The sequence below is a fragment of the Armigeres subalbatus genome, chromosome 1 (genome assembly GCF_024139115.2).
Source record: "Armigeres subalbatus isolate Guangzhou_Male chromosome 1, GZ_Asu_2, whole genome shotgun sequence".
Classification (NCBI taxonomy): domain Eukaryota; kingdom Metazoa; phylum Arthropoda; class Insecta; order Diptera; family Culicidae; genus Armigeres; species Armigeres subalbatus.
In genome coordinates, this window is record NC_085139.1 from 786,778 (window position 1) to 811,160 (window position 24,383).

At 42.7% G+C, this 24,383-nt stretch overlaps 1 protein-coding gene across 6 annotated transcripts in view; it reads right to left on the reverse strand.

Annotated features, from left to right (window-relative positions):
* LOC134219459 (homeotic protein antennapedia) overlaps positions 1-24,383 on the reverse strand; it is a 223,547-nt gene that overhangs the window by 132,358 nt on the left and 66,806 nt on the right. Inside the window, exon 1 of one of the 6 annotated variants that reach the window (XM_062698202.1) lies at positions 72-1,905. The exons of the other annotated variants lie outside the window; for them this stretch is intronic. The gene's annotated coding sequence lies outside the window, so the exon portion shown is untranslated. Of the gene's footprint in view, positions 1-71; positions 1,906-24,383 lie in introns of those variants that run through there. 6 annotated transcript variants of the gene reach the window in all.

The window sequence follows — 24,383 nt, forward strand, 5'->3', positions numbered from 1 at the left end:
AAAAATTTAACGAAATATGCATGAGAGGAGTTAGTTAAGAAAAAACCGGAAAAAATAATTATTTCCATTACCTTGTTTTTAGTTAGTCGATTGAAACTGACGATGAACTGTTGTTGAAACGTGAAATGTCTCACAATTGGCTGATACAAGCTATTGTTTATACCCACGGCTATATCACAATAATTGGAATGTAACATTCTTCTACAGACACTTAAGTTTTTCTTTTTTATCAAGGGACAAATTTTTAACTTCTTCATTTCTCTGTCCTTTAGTAAAAGTTTCTGATGATAGTAATAGATTGAAGAGTTTGACTCTGGAAACCGTTGAGATGAATTTGCTTTGTAACACTATTCGATCCATTTGTTGATTATCAAATCAGCGATTTAAAATCATCTTCACGTACACTTTTCAGCGAAGCGTTGCACCTAATCGTCCAAAACTTGAACGAATATCAAACAAAATACAATAGAACTGCTTGATGTACCGATAACTTAATTGATCACTACACTTTAAAAAGCACCGAAACAAAACTAGAAGCAAACTCAAAAAAATTGAAAACTTTCAAATGATGAAACGTCCCGCAATCTCTTTCCGATTTATGTTCCGCCGCACTTGATTAAAGATCTACATTTTCGAAAAAAGAATCCGAATATTTCTGCACGGAGCACTATCTGAACCAACAGAGAGCGCCGATTTTCCACCCGGCCCGAAAAGAACGACATCGAAGAATGATGGAGATGAGAAAAGCGATGCCTGTTTTTCCTCAGGGCTTTTCCCACGTCGCGTTACCACCACGACGCCAGGTCCTTTTAACTGTACGTTCACTTACTCTCGTTCCACTCGGCTCCAGAAATGCTGAATATTGTTGTAGCTTCTTTACATGGGTCTTCGCATTTCAAACTCCCTCGTGGCAATAGACTTTGTTTCTGTGCACGAGAAAGAGACAAAATCCCTGAATTTCTAGGATCATAGAGCGGCAATGAGAAAATCCCTTCGATCCTTTATCATAGTTTGTTGCCTGCGAACCATTGTTTCAACTGATTTTCCCGCTGAACGCCAGTGAAAATTCTCCACCAGACAAGTATGGAACACCAAACCAACACTAGAGAAAGTAGGTACCCATTCACAGGATCAAACAAACCAGAGACGTAAACTTCAAACGAACGAAGTAACGAGAAACCTGTTATCACGCTGCGAGATATGGTCAGTTCCGAACAGCATTTCCCACCCTGGCGATTGCCAAACCTGCATGTACGGTATGGAACGGTGGAAAAAAAGTGAAAGGCAATTTTCTCATGGCTCTCCTCCCTCGTGTGTCGCTCAAATTCGGAACGACAAAATTTATAACCACGAGACGACGATCCACTCGTTCGGTGTTACACCAAAAATGATTTAGAGTGTCTGCCAAGCTCAGGTCTGGCCTGAGAACCAAAGTGAGATAGAAACAATAACAAACCATAAATCCTGGATTCTGCGAGAGGCACTTCTCGGCGGAAGTCTCTCTCGCCAGCATCTCTGCATGGTTGCGCTTGAGCTCCGTCCCTTTACAAGGGAAATCGCTCAACAACGACGTTCCTTCGCAAAAGTCCTGTTGATGATTTTCTGATAGCGTCTTCCTGAGAGCAGAAATGTTCATTTCCTTCAACACTGCTTACAGAGTTCGACGAGTAAGCTCTCTGAAAACTCGGATCCGGCGTCATGGATTTCCTTTTTCCACTTGCTCCACCAACAACACAGTCATACCACATCGCATCGGGTCGGGAGTCAGTAGACAACGTCTGCCTCCAGTCCGCAACCGATGCACAAACACATAGCCTTCGGATGGTCGAAAATGTTGATGATGTTGTTAACGAAAACAATGAATTACGGATGCTGCGCACATACAGTATTTTTTCCTCGGCCCCCAGCGTGTCTCCCTTCGCTCGATGGAAATTTATGCTGTTGACAGGAAGAGCGTAGGTACCTAGCAGCTATGTAGCAGCAAAACGAGATGGCATTACGACTTTCCACGGAGATGATTTAGAATGTGTGTGATTTACCAATACCAACGATGAAAAAAACTTGAATGATCTCCCTTGGGTGGAACATGTTCTGTCTTAAATGCGTTTAAGTAATAAATTGCATATTCACAAATTACATTGTCAAGTCAAGTATGTAGCTACTTATTCAACAGTTACCCAATTTGTGCATCAAAGTGCATCAAAAAAGGTAGGATCTACATTTTCGACTAGATGTCACAGAGACTAAGCCTTGATTGATATTTCATAACATTGACACATTTGTTTTTCATTGACTAGACAACGTGATGTCATTTAGTGTAGTAAATTTTGGAATACCTATATTGTCAACAATTCTTGAAGTTGGTTGATTCAAGCTTTAAGCGGTTTATTATCATCTGATCACTTGACTTCTCCACGAATAAGAGTGGTTACCTTCTGCAGTTATGTACTAGGGTCATGGTTTGACGAAACAAATCAGGGAGTGTCCGTAGCTGAAGTTACAGAACGGACTATCGCTTAAAAATCCACCAAAAAATTAGTAAACGTTAGCTTCGTTTGAAAGGCAGCTAATTCTAAACTATCGTCCGAAGCGTATCGTAATCTATGGATGCGTACAGTAAATGACTGTTGAGGAGGTTTACACTGTAAAACTGTTACCATGCTAATATCGTATTGTGATTGTGTGATGCAAATATTGAAGCGCAGCTTGCTTCCATTATAGCTCAAAAACAATAACCGTGCATCCGTGGGTATCCACTGAAAATACCCGGAATGCCATTGCCATATTCTATTATTTTATTCATCCCAGCTAGCAGGCTATCCAGCGTCGAGAACCAGTCAGAAGCGAGAGGAGCGCCATAAATCATATCTTTTAAGTTTCATCCTTTTAACGGTATTGGACCGGATGGATGTAAACACACGCCGGATGGACGAGGATGGGGACGCGAGGTTTACGCTCAGAGCACCTTTGGTGACAGAAAGCTCGTGGTTCGAGGTAATTGATTTTTGTCTCTGGCTGGCGTCTGGTGAGCTCCCAGAACAAAAGACGTGTCGTTTCGAGCCTAAGCCGGCAGGAATGCTAAAACAACGAGGCGACAGGACGATGCATGATGATTGTTTGATGGTTTCGCTGTTGTGTTGAATTATCGCAGCTCTACAAAAAGCTAACGAAAATCTTGTCCAAAATCTATGCATTATTCATTTGGAAGAATACTGTTTTAGGGATCCAAAGCGCCTGCTCCTACCACTGACAAACGAAGCATGTTTTATGTATTTATGTTTCGAGCTGAGTTGCATCAATGACGTGAAATCATTGTTCTCCATTCAGAGTGACGTTTATTGCATCGATCTGTTCAATCTTAGAGATGAATACACGGGAACGTCTGTATTTCAGTGTTCTACAAAATAAGGTCATTGAGATAAGAATAAACTTGAGTCTCAAGTGTTTTTGTTTTATCTACAAAGGGCATGATTTGAAATCGAAGGAACATTGTAGCAGAAAATAAAGATTGTATCCAATACAGGAAAAGTAGAAGATTGTATCCAATACAGTGACAGCAAATTTACCGAAGGGCTACGTAAAGTGTAAAATATGCTACAAATGGAGGATGTTTTTTTGGCAACTTGCGAGAAGAGTCCAATAATTTTCACAGAAATTCGACGATTTGTGTTTTTTTCAACTCACCCATGAGTTCAATTCGCTAAGTATTACTAACATACATGCGTTCACCATTCGTTTTCCATGCAATTTGGTAATATTGCATTTTACACTCTAACAAATGTTTATTGCCTTCAGCTTCAGCTCCTTTGAATTGAACGAAAAAAAAATTGATAAATAACCTAAGAAAATGGGGTAGAAAAATTTCTATTCCAATTCCAACAATTATTGAAGAAGCTGGGCTTAAGCCTGTCAATCTGGATTCCATTGCATGGAAACACATTGCACAGCATCAATAGCCATGGTGACGTCGTCGGTTATAGCAGCAAACAAGAGGAAGCTTTGGCCTGAAAACTCGACCATAATTGAGATTTTCTGTCATTTTCGTACGGGATTTAAAATTCTATATCGCCCTTTCCAGGGAAAACATTTAGATGAGAGAATTGGCTAATCTTTGAAAACCTCGTATTCATAGTCAGGGGCAGTCTAGAAGTTTTCCGTGAGGGGGAGGGGGTCCATGTGGTATACGGACAGACGGACAGATGCATAACATGCGTTTTCGAATTCAGCAGTTCTCGTTTGGAAGCCTTCTTAGATTTAGTCTCCAGAAAAAGTCGTTGCAAAGTTCATGCTGTTCGCTAAACACTGTGTGAGCTTGAGGTAATCAGAAATGTGTATTTTAAAATGTTAATTTGTACCATTTGTAGCCACCACTAGTCTAGAAAAGAGTTTTCTTCAGCTGCATACTAAAAATAAATGTAAAAAATGAAGTATGTACACCCAACCGATGATTGTTAGATATTCTAACAATTCTGTATAAGAACTTATATTTATTTATTTATTCAGACTAAGGCCGAAGTGGCCTGTGCGGTATATAAGAGTCTTCTCCATTCGGCTCGGTCCATGGCTACACGTCGCCAACCACGCAGTCTACGGAGGGTCCGCAAGTCATCTTCCACCTGATCGATCCACCTTGCCCGCTGCGCACCTCGCCTTCTTGTGCCCGTCGGATCGTTGTCGAGAACCATTTTCACCGGGTTACTGTCCGACATTCTGGCTACGTGCCCGGCCCATCGCAGTCGTCCGATTTTCGCGGTGTGAACGATGGATGGTTCTCCCAACAGCTGATGCAATTCGTGGTTCATTCGCCTCCTCCACGTACCGTCCGCCATCTGCACCCCACCATAAATGGTACGCAGCACTTTCCTTTCGAAAACTCCAAGTGCGCGTTGGTCCTCCACGAGCATCGTCCAGGTCTCGTGTCCGTAGAGGACTACCGGTCTAATTAGCGTTTTGTAGATTGTCAGTTTGGTACGGCGGCGAACTCTATTCGATCAGAGCGTCTTGCGGAGTCCAAAGTACGTACGATTTCCAGCCACTATGCGTCTCCGAATTTCTCTGCTGGTGTCATTTTCGGCAGTCACCAGTGAGCCCAAGTACACAAATTCTTCTACCACCTCGATTTCGTCACCACCGATGCAAACTCGCGGTGGGTGGCTCACATTGCCTTCTCTTGAACCTCTGCCTATCATGTACTTCGTCTTCGACGTGTTGATGACAAGTCCGATCCGCTTAGCTTCCCTCTTCAGTCTGATGTAGGCTTCCTCCATCTTCTCAAAGTTACGTGCCATAATATCTATGTCGTCGGCGAAACCAAATAGCTGGACGGACTTATTGAAAATTGTACCACTCGTGTTAATCCCTGCTCTTCGTATTACCCCTTCCAAAGCGATGTTGAATAGCAAACACGAAAGACCATCACCTTGCCGTAACCTCTGCGGGTTTCGAAGGGACTCGAGAATGCCCCTGAAACTCGAACTACGCACATCACCCGATCCATCGTCGCTTTGATCAATCGTGTCAGTTTATCCGGAAAACCGTGTTCGTGCATTAGCTGCCATAGCTGGTCCCGATCGATTGTATCATATGCGTATAAGAACTTACCAGAACCTGTATAAGAACTGAGCATATTTTTCTTATACAGAATTGTTAGAAAATCTAACAGTCACTGGTTGTGTGTATAAGTGCTCGAAAAAGTTTATTTTCATTTTTCACTTTAAGTTAAAGAATGGCCTTTTACGGATGTTTACAAACCACTCGTTTACGTATTCGATACGCGTGAGTAAAAATTGTTGTTAAAAATTCCCGTTACGCCGGCTTAGCTTGCCGGTGAGCTGGTACAGGATCTTGGAAAACTATATCCAGATCCGTGTACTATTATTCAAGACCGATACCGAACAAATTAGTTAAAATTAGACCAATTCCGGACAGAGAAACGTTCCTATTACTGCAGGAGCTACGCAAGGATCCACACTGGGCCCGGAATGTACGACGGGGTTCTGGTACCTTGTACGACGAGGTTCTGATACTCAAGTTCCCTCCTGGGTTCAAGATCGTTGGCTTCGCCGATGACACAACCTTGGAGGTCTACGGGGAGTCAATTCCGGAGAAAGAGCTGACCGCAGCACACGCGATAAGCACCGTGACGGACTGGATGAGCGCTAGAGGCCGTACGCTCGCTCAAAATAAAACGGAGGTGGTTATATTGTCAACAACCGCAGTGATTCATGTGGATGAAGTCGCGATCACGTCAAAGCGGAGCCTGAAGCTTATCAAAGTTAAAGTAGACGATAAGCTGATCTTCGTCAGCTACGTCGACTATGCCTTCAAGAGGGCTTCGATGATTGTTGCGGCATTATCGAAGATGATGTTCAACAGTTGTAAGGTGTGCGCCAGTACATACGATGGATGCCCACGGCAGGACGTCAAAATCGTTATCGGTGACATGAACGCTCAGCTAGGAAGGGAGAAAATGTATAGACTGGTCATCGTACCGAATAGTCTGCATACTGTAGGTCGAACGCCAACGGCCAACGATGCATAAACTTTGCAGCCTTCCGCGGAATTGTAGTCCGAAGCACTTTCTCCCTCCACAAAAATATCCACAAGGCCACATGGAAATCACCTAATCAAGTAACGGAAAACCAAATCGACCACGTTCTAATCGACGGTAAACTCTTCTCCGACATCACGAACGTACGCACTTACCGCAGTGCGAATATTGAATCCGACCACTACTTCGTTGCAGTATGTCTGCGCTCAAAACTCTCGGCGGGGTACAACACGCGTCGGAGTCGTCCGCCGCGGCTAAACATTGGGCAGCTACAAGACGGTAGACTAGCCCAAGACTACGCGCAGCAGCTGGAAGTGGCACTCCTAACGGAAGATAAGCTAGGCGCAGCATCTCTTGAAGATGGCTGGAGAGATATTCGATCCGCCATTGACAGCACCGCAACCGCTGCACTAAGCACGGTGGCTCCGGATCAGAGAAACGACAGGTATGACGGCGAATGTGAGCAGTTAGTTGCGGAGAAGAATGCAGCATGGGCGAGATTGCTGCAACACCGCACAAGGGCCAACGAGGCACGATACAATGGGCGCGGAACAGACAAAACTCGATTTTCCGGAGGAAAAAGCGCCAGCAGGAAGATCGAGACCGTGAAAAGACGTAGGAAATGTACCGCTCTAATAATGCACGAAAGTTCTATGAGAAGTTGAACCGTTCACGTAAGGGCCACATGCCACAGCCTGATATGTGTAAGTACATAAACGGGAAACTTCTTACAAACGAGCGTGAGGTGATCCAAAGGTGGCGGCAGCACTACGAAGAGCACCTGAATGGCGATATGGCAAGACAACGGTGGCGGTATATGGTAATGAACCTAAGAGCACGCGCGCAGGACATGCGACTTCCGGCTCCGAATCTCCGGGAAATCCAGGAGGAGATCGGCCGGCTGAAGATTACCAAGGTTTGGGAGGATGAGGTTCTGCCGCAGGAGTGAATGGAAGGTGTCGTGTCGTGTGTCTACAAAAAGGGCGATAAGCTGGATTGTAGCAACTATCGCGCAATCACATTGCTGACCGCTGCAAGGTACCAAATTTTATGGCACCGACTAACTCCAATTGCAAGAGCGTTCGTGGGGCAGTACCAGGCGGGATTTATAAGTGAACGCTCTACCATAGACCAGGTGTTCGCCATACGTCAGGTATTGCAGAAATGCCGCGAATACAACGTGCCCACACATCATCTATTTATCGACTTCAAAGCCGCATATGATACAATCGAATGGGACCAGCTATGGTAGCTAATGCACGAAAACAGATTTCCGGATAAACTGATACGGTTGATCAAGGCGACGATGGATCGGATGATGTGCGTAGTTCGAGTTTCAGGGGAATTCTCGAGTCCCTTCGAAACGCGTAGAGGGTTACGGCAAGGTGATGGTCTTTCGTGTCTGTTATTCAACATCGCTTTAGAGGTAGTAATACGAAGGGCAGGGATTTACACGAGTGGTACGATTTTCACGAAGTCCGTCCAGTTATTTGGTTTCGTCGATGACATTGATATCATGGCACGTAACTTTGAGAGGATGGAGGAAGCCTACATCAGACTGAAAAGCGAAGCTAAACGGATTGGACTAGTCATCAACACGTCGAAGACGAAGTACATGATAGGAAGAAGCTCAAGAGAGGTCAATGTAAGCCACCTACCACGAGATTCTATCGGTGGTGACGAAATCGAGGTGGTTGAAGAAGTCGTGTACTTGGGCTTACTGATGACTGCCGATAACGATACCAGCAGAGAAATTCGAAGAGGTGCAGGTGCACAGCGGGCAAGGTGGATCGATCAGGTGGAGGACGATTTGCGGACCCTCCGCTGACTGCGTGGTTGGCGAAGTGCAGCCATGGACCGAGCTGAATGGAGAATACTTTTATGTGCAGCACAGGCCACTCCGGCCTTAGTTTGGTAATAAATAAATAAGGTGTGCGCCAGTAGACGTAGGCTACTGGTAAGTGTTGCCGTAGCTATCCTCAAATACGGTGGCCCGTCCTGGGCGAATACTCTGGGGGAACCAGTTACCTACGGAAGCTGGAGAGCACGTACCATTGATGTGTCTCTGAGATACATCTAGCTGCTTCCGACAGTACCTTCAAAGGTATGAGCTAACGCGAGTCCCCGTCTGCCCTTACAGCCGAGGTGTTGACGAAACTGCAGAGTGCATTATGTTCGTATATCCTCGTTTCGACGTCGAAAAAAGAGCACCGTTAGACGTGTGCGGTCGGGACACAACCCCCGATACCCTTATCTGGAGGATGTGTCAAGCGATGGCGCAGTTCCGGCTGCAACCACTCAGATTGCCTGCAGTCATAGATAATCTGACGTGTTGAGCAGTAGTAGACAAGCATGGCTAGCTTGTGATTGGTTAGTTAGAACGGAAAGGTTAGCGCGGGAAAGATAATGCGTGATCTGCACATGCTGAGGAGTGTTGTAGTGGGTGGCAACCGTTATCGTCACCCCGAGGCATAGCAGAATAGCGAGTGTGGAAGTATGAGTATGGACTGATCATGGCGAGGAATGAGGGTCGTAGCTACTACTGAGGGTCGTAGAATTGTTGGTACTACTGCTATTGACACCGCGAAGCATGGCAGTGGATGTCGATGTGAGTCTCACATGGTGTGTCAGTATGAGCGCAAGGGTATGTCAGGGAGCACTTACGTAACCTCAGACCAAGCGGCTTCCTCCAATGATCATTTATTGTACTGGCGATACGATGACAATTTGTTCCTGTCGTAACGTTGCGTTGACCGAGTTTCGCGACTGGTTGTATAAGCTGGCAGGGGCAGTGAGTGCAGTGGCTATGCCACAGGTTTCAACTACCGTAAGTAGATAGCAAATTTTGCCGATATCGCAAGGACGAAGGCATACACTGAAGTAATTCCGAAAACGAAGCAAACAACGGATGCCTTGTCAGCCAAGGACGCTGCATATCTATGGATAAGTACGTTTCTTCCGGTCTCTTTGCGCGCTGGGACACGAACTGTGCCGCAGCTGTCTGGGTAATAATCGTAATCCGTATTCGTCTGCGAAGCCATGTAAAAGAAACGAATCCAAATAAAACACGATGGTGCCATCTCTAGTAACATTTTGGTTTTATACTGGTTTTATAACAATCTTGAAGAGTAAATAGTGGTTTTCAAGAGCGTTATAAAACTTAAAATGTTACTTGGGATTGCACGGGAAGGGCACACCAAAAGCAGCCTCTGGTTCAAACAATTGTGGAAGATGTACTTAGTGTAAAAAAACAGATGTAAAAAAACACAAAGCGAAAGTAGAACAGACAACCTGTTGTACTAAGTCCGCTCACAAGAGATGATCTATCTATAGTGGAGCCCAAGAAGAAATGTACAGTTTTTTTTTGTAATCTTTATTAAGAGAAATGTACGGTGAAGAGCTACCTGATATTGCTCAATAGGCAGTTGTCGCCTGAATCGCTTATACAAGCTGAATCCCATCATCGATAATCGGGACATGATGCGAATCCACAATCTTCTAGGTGAATATAACTACGTGGACGAGAGCGATCGATACCCTATCGTGCTTCCACAAACCCCATTGTCATCATGAAACTTGTGCGAATGATACTCGGACACAGTTTGCAATCAAGTGAACGTCAGTCATGTTCGATCAACACCAGTGCGAGACCTGTAACTCCAGCGATGGGACCTCTTCCCGAAGGTACGAGCTGCAGCTTTCGTAAGCCTATTCTGGTGTAAACTTCTTATCATAATTCTCGGTTGCTGTTATGATCAACGCTGAGGATTGATTGTCGCCTAACTACTTGGACCATTGTTCTCAAGCTTGTCGTTTCAATGAACACCTGTTCGTGCAACGTAGCTCTCAGGAACTGTTTTGCACGTCGTGGGAACGTGGAAATTAGAAACGATCGTGGAGCGTACTTTATCGGGACACAAAAGGGGCTGTCCATAAACCACGTAGACTCTTGATGGGGAGGGAGGGGTTTCGAAAAAGTCTACGTTAGTCTACGAGGGGGGGGTGGGGGAGTGTGTATACAAAAAGGCTACGTAGACTTTTTTTTTGAAAACAGTTTATACAGAAACTATGTGCAAAGTTCACTTGTTTGTTTTTTTTTAGGATTTTCTCAGATTTGTTTTGCAAGACTTTATCGAAATATTCTAATGAATTTCACGAAAGTAATAGTCTGAACTACGGCTTAAAACTATATGGATATTGCCAGGAAATTCTTTTGTGCTAAGCAGGAAAATTCTCCGAAATATTCCATAAAAACTATCGAGAAAATTTCTAAATTTCCACTTGGATTTTATTGCACATTCTACTATTTTTGACGTAGGACTTACGTCTTTCTTTACTATACTGGGAGTCATTTAGATTTTTGGAAATCGAGAGCGTTACGCTCGAGGGGAAGATTTCAAACGATACTAGCGCCTTTATCTTTCGATGGATTTTTAATATTTATATACCAATCGACTCGGACACTCTCCAGCAATTTGCCTATTTCATTGAAACTTAATATTCTTAACGATAGACTATTGAAAATTTTAATTCTTGCCAAGCCAGCAAAAATTTCATATGTTATCAATCCCGGGCATCACTAACACGGACATCAGAATGCGGTGTGTCACGGGCCTTCGTGTCTAGCGGAATATTTTCTTCTTGTATAAAAGAAGCAGTGCCCGCTGTGTGTGAGCCATTACAATTTGTGACAGCAACGCGTACTTACGTGCTTTTTGCTCGCGCATTGTTTGTTCGCTGTGTTTGTTTATCTACACTCTACACAGCATGCAGCCGCCAGCAGTACAACTGCCGGTGGGTCTGCGAATATGCATGAAAGAAGTGGGCGCATTTTTTTGTTATTCTGTGCTTGATGATGGTCGGATGCAGTGGTGTCGGTTGCGATGGATGCAATCGCCCATCGCATCGCTCGGAGTTCATGACTAGTGGCCGATGATGGCTGAGGCAGCGAGGGCAGCGGTGGTGGATGAAGAAGAATAAAATTAGAGGGATTTGGTCTGCTCATCCACGAAAAGTCCCCATGATACCGGGATGGGTACGAGTCATGGCATATGACGGACCATATGTTAAGTTGTGCTATTGCTAATAATTCTACACAGCATGGAAGTTGTCAAATCATATACGTTGATAAACACGTTGCGCTTATATAAGTCCTACGTCTACTCGCGGTTATGTTAAAAACATTACCCATTGCTAGTTTTTTATTTTCGTCGGGAACTACAAGTGATTCTTCAGAATTTTCACGGAAAATTATGTCGCACTTCAACTGAGAATTCCACGAAATTTTTCGAAGTGTCCATAGGAAATTCTTAGCATATTTTACGGCAATTTCTTCGAGAGCACTTATACGAATTCTTTGGAATTATCCATGGAAAATCTTGGGAATTTCTAAAGAAATAGTTGAAAATTCCCACGAGAAGTTATTTGAATTTCCCATTAAAAACTCTTTGAGTTTCCTCAAAAAAATATTTGCAATTTTTTAAGAAAGCCTTTGTAATTTTCATGAAAATTTTTCGAAATTTTTACGAGGAATTCAACAAAATTTTAACTGAAAATTGTCTAAAATACCCTTGCAAATTATTCGGAATAGTCTTTCGAATGTCTAGATAAAGGATTTTAAAAAATCCTCAGAAAATTGCTCCAAATCTGCAAGAACGTAGGAAAGCATTCCATAATTCAACGGGAAATTTTTCGGAATGTCCATTTAAACTCAAAATTACCTCGGGAAATAATTCTAAATTTTCACGGAAAATCTGAAAATTCTTCAGTTTTCTACAAATTTGAACCGGCATGGACAATTGTAGGTTAGATGCGTGACAGATTTCAAGCAGTGAAGCGCCAATGCAAAAGTGTCGGCTGCGGTGGTGCACACCCCTAGGAGGAATCGAATTCAATAGAAATTAAATTAATTGACTTGGAAATTTGGTTTCAGGAGTTGTGGAAAGAGGATTAAATTTGATTTCGATTTTGATTGACCAATCACATTTGATATTTTGTAAAATTTGGAAAAGACAAGGTAGACTTCAAGGGGGTGGTGGAGGGGTTTCAGAAAAGTCTACGAAAGTCTACTAGGGGGGAGGGAGGGGTTTGAAAATGTGAAATTTCAGTCTACGTGGTTTGTGGACAGTCCCAAAGGAGCTCAAGGCAACGTTGGTACTTCAACGGTCATATGGAAAGGGTCGGAGACTTTGACGAACTGGTTTTGACAGTGATGGATGCCATTCATTCTACAATAAATACTACCTATGTACAGGGAAGAAAAATTAGTCAGTGAACTGATTCTGCATGCGAAGAATCGAACTAGTGAGTACACGTGAAATCAACTGTAACTACGTTTAATTAGTACGGAAGAACAGCCAAATATTTGTACTTAAAATCTGAGATTTTTGTTGATCTAAACGGGTGCCGCTGGTAGATAAACCCACAACAAACCACGGGAACCTTCAAACGTGAGTTGCAGTATTTCTAACCTAAATGTAAACCAAAATAGGAATTATTACTGCTCGATCGCGCAAAAAATCCAGATTCAAATATTTGAAAATTATTGCTCTTATTGCATACGCAGCAGGAAAAGTTTAAGGACTCTTGAGACCTCTTCTAATGGATCCGTTGACATTCTTGAGATAAAAGAATATCGTTCGAACGAAAAAAAAACTGTATTAATCATCTTGAAATGTTGAAAATATTTGTTTTATTTTGAATCTATCTATCTATCTGTCTATGATGGTCGTAAACTTCATGTCGTTCGGAGCAGAACCGACTGTACTGTCTTGTTTCAGGTCGCTCGTTCATGGGCCGTCATTCGCCAGTCTCCCTGCATCCCACCCGCACGCGCATCTTCCTCGATTGCACACAGTCTGCGAGTTCGGGGTCTACCCTGGAGCCAACGTCCACTTCCAGGTTCTCTGCTAAACCTGACTGTCGCTGATCTCCTTCCCGGCATACGCACTATATCCCGAGCAGCACAAATCAAGCAAATCTGGTTGCAGCAACTTGATTGCGACCAAATCTGGTTACATATGAGGTACAGTAACCTATGTGTAACCTATGCAATAAATCAATGTATCTGCCAGTACTACCGGACAACCTTTGGGTTTCAAAATATATTTTAACTTTGTGAAATTATTCCGGATAATCCCCATTAGATCCTATAGTTATTAACGAATTTTTTTGCATATTGTTTGAACAATCATTCTTTGGAACGAACTTTTTCGTGGACGTTCCAGCAACGTACCTTCTTCAGCACAGAAACCTCTAGAAGTAAAAATGCAAAAAATTTCCCATACTAATTTCCATACAAACTTCAAACGCGATACGGAATGTGAGGAAGCAGTCAAACCGGCCTAAATTTTGCAAAGTTGTTTGGGACCCAGAGTGGTTTCGAAAAATCATTGATTTTAAAAAATGACCATGACGCCCCAATCTACTGTGTATATGTGTGTGTGTGCACATACTGCACATGAACCGAAAAACATAAGCCAACTTTTCATATAGTGATTTTTGACCGATTTTCTTGCAACAAGTTGCATTCGACGAATGATAAATCTTCTAATTGATCACTACTGAAAATAATTATGATCGGTTATTGCATTCAAAAGTGGTGAGCCACATAATTGTTGATTGTTTTTTTGCTATACAGCGTTTACAAGAGCCGTAAGGAGGGGAACTGCATATGTATGTTATGTGTAATAATAAGGCGAAACTAAACGATTGCTTAGCTTAGCTTAGCTTAGCTTAGACTGACTGTACATATCAATGGTTGCTACTCCGTGATTGATCAGAACTGGTGCAAATTGCACTACGATCCAAGTAAATAGTGGTTGGGATTTACCAACTATTCTCGAAGTGCACGTTTCAGCAGCTCGCAAATATTGATCAATAACGGCGCCGGCCAAGTCCTTACAGTCAGTTGGGAAAGGGAGGGAATGTGAGTGTGTGGTAATTGTTGCTACTAGAGACCGAGAATACCTCTGCATCTCCACATTTACCACGGGAAAGAAGTAGTGTTAGTTGGGTGGGGTAATCAGTAACATAGATCGGGATTCACCATGGAAAGTGATGTGACCTATGAAACTTCTACACAGCAGTATTAGCATTTCCTTAATTTGTTCAATTGTTCATTCTTCGCGAGAATAAACAATCAATCGCTCAAAGTGAGCGATTGTTCATTTGAATTTCGAATTAGGCGCCCGCGTTATCATTTCATTAACGTATGAAAAGCAAAAAAGAAACAACCCTTATTTTATCTCTATTTGACGTTAAGTAAGAATGTAAATTTACGTTCATTTTGCATTACTTTCGCGCGCGCGTGTGTGTCACTTGCAGGGCCTGGTTTAGGGGGGGGGGCGGGGGGGTGGGCGGGTGGGGGGGTTGCCATGGCCCCGGGCCCCCACAAATCTTATGCACCAAAACCAACCTATTTTGTACATTTTGGGGCCCCCACCTACTGTCGGACCCGGGGCCCCCTTCCGGCTAAATCCGGCCCTGGTCACGTGCCTTGACCAGTATACCGTAATCAGGATCTCACTGGTATTAATCCTGATGTGCCGGTTGGCACTCGTGTTGGGCTTGTGCGCTTTGAGCGGCACACGGTCGCTTCCCAGTCAACATAAAAACGCACATGGTGCAATAAAAAAGCTAAATTGGAAACGATATACATACATGTTGTGTGGAAAAGTACCTCTATCGCCTGCACTTCAGCATCCTACACGACACCATATACGTTCATGTGTTGACTGGGTTTGATAGGGCCTGCTTATGGACACATGCAGCTTTTTGTAGAGGTTTAACAGAGCCCACTGTCAAACCCCACCACATCCTAGGCAGGCCCCCTAACTCGCAGTGGCCATGGGGAGGGGTCGTCAAGCCCTTGGACATAGTCCCTGCTGCCCCTAATAAGGCGAAACTAAACGATTGCATCGAGAAAGGCATCGTTACTGCTAGGTAGATTATTCTGTTTTTTTTCTTATTAGAAGATTAGGGGTGATAATTTCTATCCGGACATCCGAAAAATGTGATGTTATTCGGAAAATAAGCTTTGGGAAATATAAGAAATAGTTACAATTTAAATTTTTGAGCCCCCAATAATCATCAACCACTCCTTTGCAACAATTCATATGAAACCTGAATGGCTGAAAACATTCAAAATTAAATTCCATCCTGTGCCAGAAACCACCGAGCTGCCAAATAGTACCTTCCATTCTTCGGACTTCAATGTCGTCTGCTCAGTGGAGAGGAAAAATTTCCCGCTCACTAGTGGTTCTTTCGCAAGGAAAACTTCTTTCATTGGAAGCATCGAAACTTTGTCCTCTTAGCGAGCATCCTCGTCTAGGCTGCTAGAAACCAAGCTCCTTGTCAGCGTTTCAAGTGTCATGTTATTCGGTGCTGCTGCATGCAGGCGGGTGACGGGTGGCGAGTAGGAGAGTTCGGTGGAAATTTTAAGTGGCCTGGAAAAGCCCGAAAAGACTCAAACCCTCGTACAAGTGTGATGAGTTGGTGCGTTCGTTGGTGTTATGAGGATGAATATATGTAAAGTAGCAGTACATGAATAAATCATAATATGCAAAATAGGAGTACTGGTTCAGTAATGAACGGATATTTCGTAAGGGTTGGTAGAGGTAAGATCTATTTAGCGACGGTTCCTTGTAAATGTCAAAGTTGGATGAAGGATGGAAGGGTAGAATTTTCGAAAAAGATGTTAAAAAGTAACGCCAGAACTATCGAAACATCGAAATTATTGAAGACAACCACTCCAATATTTGCATCAATCACACGAATATTTGTGATAATGACAACAATGCCGAAAATATCAAATATGGTTTGTATCCGATGAACCGTGCATAAACATGTGATCGATAAAATAAAAAAGAGTGTGTAATAATCGACTCTGTTGGTGTCAGCTGTTTTTGAATTTCACAAGTTTTATTTTCTCTGTGCTGCTCCGTTTGTCGACTGACAAGTTTTCAACCAACGAATCCCACTCGCCCGAAGCGTCGCACCGTCGTCGTCGTGATGGAAGTGGCAGGCAGCCTGGGCAAGGGGAGATACACATCCTTTTCATTTTCCAATACCCGACACTTTTGTTAGACAGCTCTCTTCCTACATTTTTTGCTCCCTTCTCGGCTTTTGGAAAACTTGCAGCTGGTGAGGAATTTCCTCATAAGCCATCTCGGTCGGAAATGGATCTCTGCTCGTATGTTGGTGGTGGTAGTGCTAGAATGGTGAAGTGATACTAAACCGATGTGGAAGGTTGAGAACTGTAATACCTAACTCATGTCTTTCAACTTTCAGGTTTTTTGCACCATAGGTAGCTTCCTTATTGAGGAGATGCCTTTCTTATCCTGAGAGCTTTTCGCTTTGCAGTGTCTTTCCTCGTTTGTTACAGTTCCGTTTTCTTTTCTACTAACAACGGTTCAGTATCATCGGTGTCCTGGGGACCCCCCGTGATAAATTTTGGGGTGATCCAGTTGTTTTCCCCCCTTTTCATTCTCAGTAAGCAGCAATTGATGTAATAGAAGCGTTCGAGCCATGACCCCGGTGGCGGTTCGGGTGAAATGCGGTGCTGCAGTGTGTCGAACGAACGTGGAAACAAAGAATCCCAACGCAAAAATATATAAACCCGGTGCCTGCGACTGGAATGGGGCCGCGACAAGAACATAGCCATCGTTCGAGCAAGTGACAGAGCACCACAGCGGGTGACAGTTTTTTTTTGTAAATGTTGAACTTTCTGTTCGTCTTTCGGCATAGCGTGACGCGCCAAACGAAATTTACCAAAAGCAAAGTATAATAATTCTGGACTGTTGATAGTTCATACATAGAAATGATAAGTTTGATATGCTTTTGACACGGCAGTTTGAAATGCAACTCAACGGATTACCGGATCAAATAAAACTTAGATGGAAGATAAGCAATAAAACCAAGGAAAATAATATGTCCAAACATGTTCATTCACCCTAAATTAACGGCGAAGTTGAAAAAATTTTTGAATGCAACACAGCAAAAAGAGGGAATAACAGATATTAGAGCCAATTTCATACTGTGGATATATTCTAACGATGCGAAATATGCCTACACGCTAAAAAAGTAAACACTTCATAGTTGAAAAATGTAACAATTAATTATATGCCGGAAACAAGAAAATTTTTGAAACTCTTTGAAATTATAAGTTTATGGATTATATGCAATTTTGTTAAAAGGTGGATAGGTCGCCATAATACACTTACTGTATTTCTAAAGCTTATTCCGTGTTTAACCCTTTAACACATGCATTCCTAGATCGCTCGAGCTGTCTTATAACAACATGCTTTATGAAAGCCGTTTTTATGAAAAGGCAAACAAGAATCCTTTTTTCATTGCTGCCTTTCTTAAACTTAAAGTTCAATTTAGAACACGACTCAAAATTGATTGAATGATTAGTTTGCCAAAACAAATTATACTACAGATCAAATGATAACTTAATGTCAACTTCTTCTAAATTATACAAACTGCAAGTGTCATCCCTGATCAATTGTTTCCATTCAGCTATTCTCAAGCAATTATAGATTTAATACAAAAACCACTTTAACTAAACCAATCTTATCCTTTTCTCAGTTCCAAATCACACCTACAGAAAAACTACCTGTGTCAAATGCACGGGTTATAAATTTTCCAAGCTTTTTTGCTCTGTTCCTCTTATTTATCATTAAAACTCAATGAACAAATTAATTCCTCACATTTGCTTTTCCATTCATCATTCTGAGGAGCCATCGTCTCATCGTCTGTTTTACATTTCGGTCTTTCCCCAGATCCCACACCACCTTCCTGCACTTGGATGCGCCGATGCAAGCAAAAGGTCGCGCAATCGAGTCTCAGAGTCCGCTTACTCCCAGCCCAACTCCTCCGGCTGGTACCATCGTTTTTCCCGATCCGCGTGCAGAGCAGGAAATCTGCGCTCATAGCCGTAAGAAATCTGCAAACGAGAGTCTCAAGACGAGAAGACATGGAGAAACAAACATTTTTAAACAATTTAAAATCATTAATAATGTTGTTATGTTAATTTTATTGCATTTTTATATCGTTCATCCATACTTCTGCGTTCGGTGGGGCCAGTCGCTCGCTGGTTTGGGCACTCCAGGAGAACCATAGGCGGGTTCCGATTCCATACTTACCTACATAGCAAAAGAGTGAGGAATGCCGAGCGAGCACCAATGTATTCTAGTAGTAAATCAATGTGACGGCGAGCGTTACTGGATCTGTGCTGCCAGTTTTTAAATGATGAAAAAACATTGAAACAAAACTAGACGAAAGTGGGTTTTTGATTCAACCAGTTCAAACTGATTTCCATTAGAGAAATGGCACAGATCTTAGAAGGAAAATAATGGTCAGTAATGAATAATCTTAAGTAGAGGAAGTGTTGGCTAAATATTGTAAATATGTAATGAATGAGATCCACTTCTAAATGCAAAGATCGGTTAACAGTCCAATTTGAAATATACACCAAGTTTGAATGTTTAAAGGCAAAGGGCAAAGTGAAAAATCTGTGAAAAGTAAATAATCTATTTGTATTTTTCTTTTCAACAAGATACATTTTTAATTGTACCTTTATAAAGATGAGGATTCAGTTGTTGATTTTTTTAGTTACGTATGCTGCATATTTCACAAAATTTCAATTAATTGCATATTATTCGGCAACTCGGCCGTACGAAAACCATTTTTTTGTTAAATATCTTGGCTGTGCATATGCACAGCATATGTTTCGAAATGGACAAATTGATATGAAATTTGCGAAAAAGAATCCACGTGTCTTGGAGGGACTCGAACCCTCAACCTCCTACTCTCTAGATAGGCGTGATAACCCCTACACAACAAGACCACTTAAAGGTCACGTTTGCGGAAAAGCCATCAGAATCTGAGTACCAACCTCCACCGCGGTTAGCTCTCTTTTTTGCAAATTGAATATCTTTCGGATGCTTGATTTGCCCAATCTCCACATTTGCTTTACTGTTGTATATCCACAGCCAAGCGAGTGCACATTGTTTATTAAACGAGAGGATCGCACTCCATGCCCCCAGCAACGGACTGGGCGGGACGGTATAGAATGCGAATTCAATCGCACTCTGCTGTGCCAAAGGCTTGCTTGGCTAAAGCATTTGATGAGTTTGATTGCCTTTACGTAAACGGTCGCGTGTACTCAGACGACTAATGACGGTGAAAGACCGACACTTGATTACAATTAATTGCATATTATTCGGCAACTCGGCCGTACGAAAACCATTTTTGTTAAATATCTTGGCTGTGCATATGCACAGCATATGTTTCGAAATGGACAAATTGATATGAAATTTGCGAAAAAGAATCCACGTGTCTTGGAGGGACTCGAACCCTCAACCTCCTACTCTCTAGATAGGCGTGATAACCCCTACACAACAAGACCACTTAAAGGTCACGTTTGCGGAAAAGCCATCAGAATCCGAGTACCAACCTCCACCGCGGTTAGCTCTCTTTTGCAAATTGAATATCTTTCGGATGCTTGATTTGCCCAATCTCCACATTTGCTTTACTGTTGTATATCCACAGCCAAGCGAGTGCACATTGTTTATTAAACGAGAGGATCGCACTCCATGCCCCCCAGCAACGGACTGGGCGGGACGGTATAGAATGCGAATTCAATCGCACTCTGCTGTGCCCAAGGCTTGCTTGGCTAAAGCATTTGATGAGTTTGATTGCCTTTACGGTCTTGTTGTGTAGGGGTTATCACGCCTATCTAGAGAGTAGGAGGTTGAGGGTTCGAGTCCCTCCAAGACACGTGGATTCTTTTTCGCAAATTTCATATCAATTTGTCCATTTCGAAACATATGCTGTGCATATGCACAGCCAAGATATTTAACAAAAAAATGGTTTTCGTACGGCCGAGTTGCCGAATAATATGCAATTAATTGTAATCAAGTGTCGGTCTTTCACCGTCATTAGTCGTCTGAGTACACGCGACCGTTTACGTAAAGGCAATCAAACTCATCAAATGCTTTAGCCAAGCAAGCCTTTGGCACAGCAGAGTGCGATTGAATTCGCATTCTATACCGTCCCGCCCAGTCCGTTGCTGGGGGCATGGAGTGCGATCCTCTCGTTTAATAAACAATGTGCACTCGCTTGGCTGTGGATATACAACAGTAAAGCAAATGTGGAGATTGGGCAAATCAAGCATCCGAAAGATATTCAATTTGCAAAAAAAAAGAGAGCTAACCGCGGTGGAGGTTGGTACTCGGATTCTGATGGCTTTTCCGCAAACGTGACCTTTAAGTGGTCTTGTTGTGTAGGGGTTATCACGCCTATCTAGAGTAGGAGGTTGAGGGTTCGAGTCCCTCCAAGACACGTGGATTCTTTTTCGCAAATTTCATATCAATTTGTCCATTTCGAAACATATGCTGTGCATATGCACAGCCAAGATATTTAACAAAAAAATGGTTTTCGTACGGCCGAGTTGCCGAATAATATGCAATTAATTGTAATCAAGTGTCGGTCTTTCACCGTCATTAGTCGTCTGAGTACACGCGACCGTTTACGTAAAGGCAATCAAACTCATCAAATGCTTTAGCCAAGCAAGCCTTTGGCACAGCAGAGTGCGATTGAATTCGCATTCTATACCGTCCCGCCCAGTCCGTTGCTGGGGGCATGGAGTGCGATCCTCTCGTTTAATAAACAATGTGCACTCGCTTGGCTGTGGATATACAACAGTAAAGCAAATGTGGAGATTGGGCAAATCAAGCATCCGAAAGATATTCAATTTGCAAAAAGAGAGCTAACCGCGGTGGAGGTTGGTACTCAGATTCTGATGGCTTTTCCGCAAACGTGACCTTTAAGTGGTCTTGTTGTGTAGGGGGTTATCACGCCTATCTAGAGAGTAGGAGGTTGAGGGTTCGAGTCCCTCCAAGACACGTGGATTCTTTTTCGCAAATTTCATATCAATTTGTCCATTTCGAAACATATGCTGTGCATATGCACAGCCAAGATATTTAACAAAAAATGGTTTTCGTACGGCCGAGTTGCCGAATAATATGCAATTAATTGTAATCAAGTGTCGGTCTTTCACCGTCATTAGTCGTCTGAGTACACGCGACCGTTTACGTAAAGGCAATCAAACTCATCAAATGCTTTAGCCAAGCAAGCCTTTGGCACAGCAGAGTGCGATTGAATTCGCATTCTATACCGTCCCGCCCAGTCCGTTGCTGGGGGCATGGAGTGCGATCCTCTCGTTTAATAAACAATGTGCACTCGCTTGGCTGTGGATATACAACAGTAAAGCAAATGTGGAGATTGGGCAAATCAAGCATCCTAAAGATATTCAATTTGCAAAAAAGAGAGCTAACCGCGGTGGAGGTTGGTACTCGGATTCTGATGGCTTTTCCGCAAACGTGACCTTTAAGTGGTCTTGTTGTGTAGGGGTTATCACGCCTATCTAGAGAGTAGGAGGTTGAGGGTTCGAGTCCCTCCAAGACACGTGGATTCTTTTTCGCAAATTTCATATCAATTTGTCCATTTCGAAACATATGCTGTGCATATGCACAGCCAAGATATTTCACAAAATTTGTTTTTCTAACAAAATTGTTTGAAACTTTGAGATATTTTTGAATTTTTATTAATTATTATCAACATATTATTAAATGGACACAAAATACTGAACTTTTCGATCTTATTCTAAACTTGAAAACTGTGGAATCTTTAACATCAATTACAACAATTACAAAAAATACTAAGATTCAGAAATCAATTTCTTTCTTTCGCAAATTCAAACTAGTCCTATGGTCGTGAACTTGATTGAGGATTAATTTGGTCAAGTTCACATTCAGCCCTCAACATTTTCGAAACGCATTTATCAAGACCGAAAAAGTATTAAAATAATTCATACAACTGTTGCATATTCTGATCCAATGCTATGGCTAATGTGTACTCATAATATGTATTTACAAATTCCACATACCATTCATAGAGTCGTGCGTACAGCAGCTTACAGCGATGGTTTAATATCATTCAATTAACACTAATTTGAAGAAATTACCATAAAAGCAAGGAACCGCCGATCTGTCGGCCCGTCGCCTGTCCCGTTCGCCGGCCATTCTGGTCCCTTTTGACTATTAATCATTTCGAGAGGACGAACAGTCGCTCCGCCGTTGTCATTGGGCTTTCCATGGTGCTTGCTTAATTCGTCTGCTGGGAATATTAGCCACGCTGAAAAACCCTTTTCGAAAATGAAATTTTTGAAGAGCAATTTAAATTCATTACTTATTCATAATCCGTGTGAGCTCATATTGTTGGCAAGTGGGAACGAGAAAAGTTCGCTCCGTGGAGCCGACGGTACAATGCGAATATTCTACCTATGTATGTTTCCGGTTTCTGTTGTACACCAATTCGATGTTTCTATATTTCTCGAAACGTAGTGAGCCAAATAATCAAAGTAACAGATCTGATGTGAAAATAAGTTCAATGCGGGTCGTAATCGTTATCAATATATTGATATAAGACATTTTTGATCACGTTTTACTCTATGGTGCTGGCTGACGAGAGTCACCCGACGCTGTATCCTATTTTTGCAAGGGTGCAGCTGCTCCTTCACAGTTATTCGTTCAGTCGAACCACCGAAATTCCTTGTACTAGAAGATTCACAATCAACCACCAACTCGTTCCAGCAACCCACAACTACAGATGCGTTCCCTAAACTAAACGGAGTAAAAAATCACTTACCCACCGGCCATCGTTCTATCATCTTTCCGATGCCGTTTTTCCAAATCCCATTTACAACTTAGATCCATCATTACTTCGGTCTGCACAATACCCGAAAAAAAAACTAATGTCTACACTTCGAATCTAACTACTGTAGTGCGAGCGAGAGACGGCTTGTTAAGAGAGTGAGAACAACCATAAAATACACACTCCGAGCATGTTGATGGGTGGTGAATCATACTTGCTTACTGCAGCGAGGGGCGAAGCATAGGAAAGATAGTCGAAAAACTGAACATGGGATGTGGAAATGGTAATGGAAGCGGCGATGCACACACCATCACCATATGATACCTACGGACGGCTGACGGCAGGAGAGAATGAGCAGAGCAGATTTCGCATTACAGCCAAAACACCCAGACATATATAGAACAGTTTTCAATTTTTAGGGGAGCGGCCATTACTCATTTTTCAGACTGCTGTTCACCATGAACTGCGATCAAACTTATCAAGTCGTTACTGATTTAGCGACGGTACTTCAGATTAAATGGCATATTTATGAACCCAACGATTGTAAACGTGAACTCGAATTTGATTTGCCAAATTAGGCATTAGAACTTGAATGCACACATTCATCATTATTATGGGGCCAATGAACTTGACTTTGTCTCTGCCCGGAAGAAATCGAGACCAGTGAAGGATGCTTATCATGGAGCCAAAAGTGTGTCATTCTTCCTTCTATTTCTTCTCTTCCGATGGATATACCTTCAGACGATTCCGTTGTGCTTGTCCTCCCGGTTTCCGAAAATTTATGGCCTTAGAAAGTCGTTACGTCAGAGAAGCACCAGACCTGCCCGCCACGAGACCAGACCAGCCCAGACCAGACCAGACGGTGTGGTAGCTCTCGTTCTTGCTGGAGCGCATTTTCGGTTCCGAAGCACGGGAATCTCCGCTTTTTCGGCAGCAGCCAGTGTAGTGAGAGGATTTTATGTTTTATTATATGCATGATTTTCCGGCGCTTCCCAGCATTTCCCAGCTACCGGGTGCTCTACCAGAAGTCAGTGCCAGCGCACTCGAGCAACACTATGAAGTCGGAAAGAGTGAAAGTAACAGGTGGTTGGAATTAAAATTGATTTATAGAATT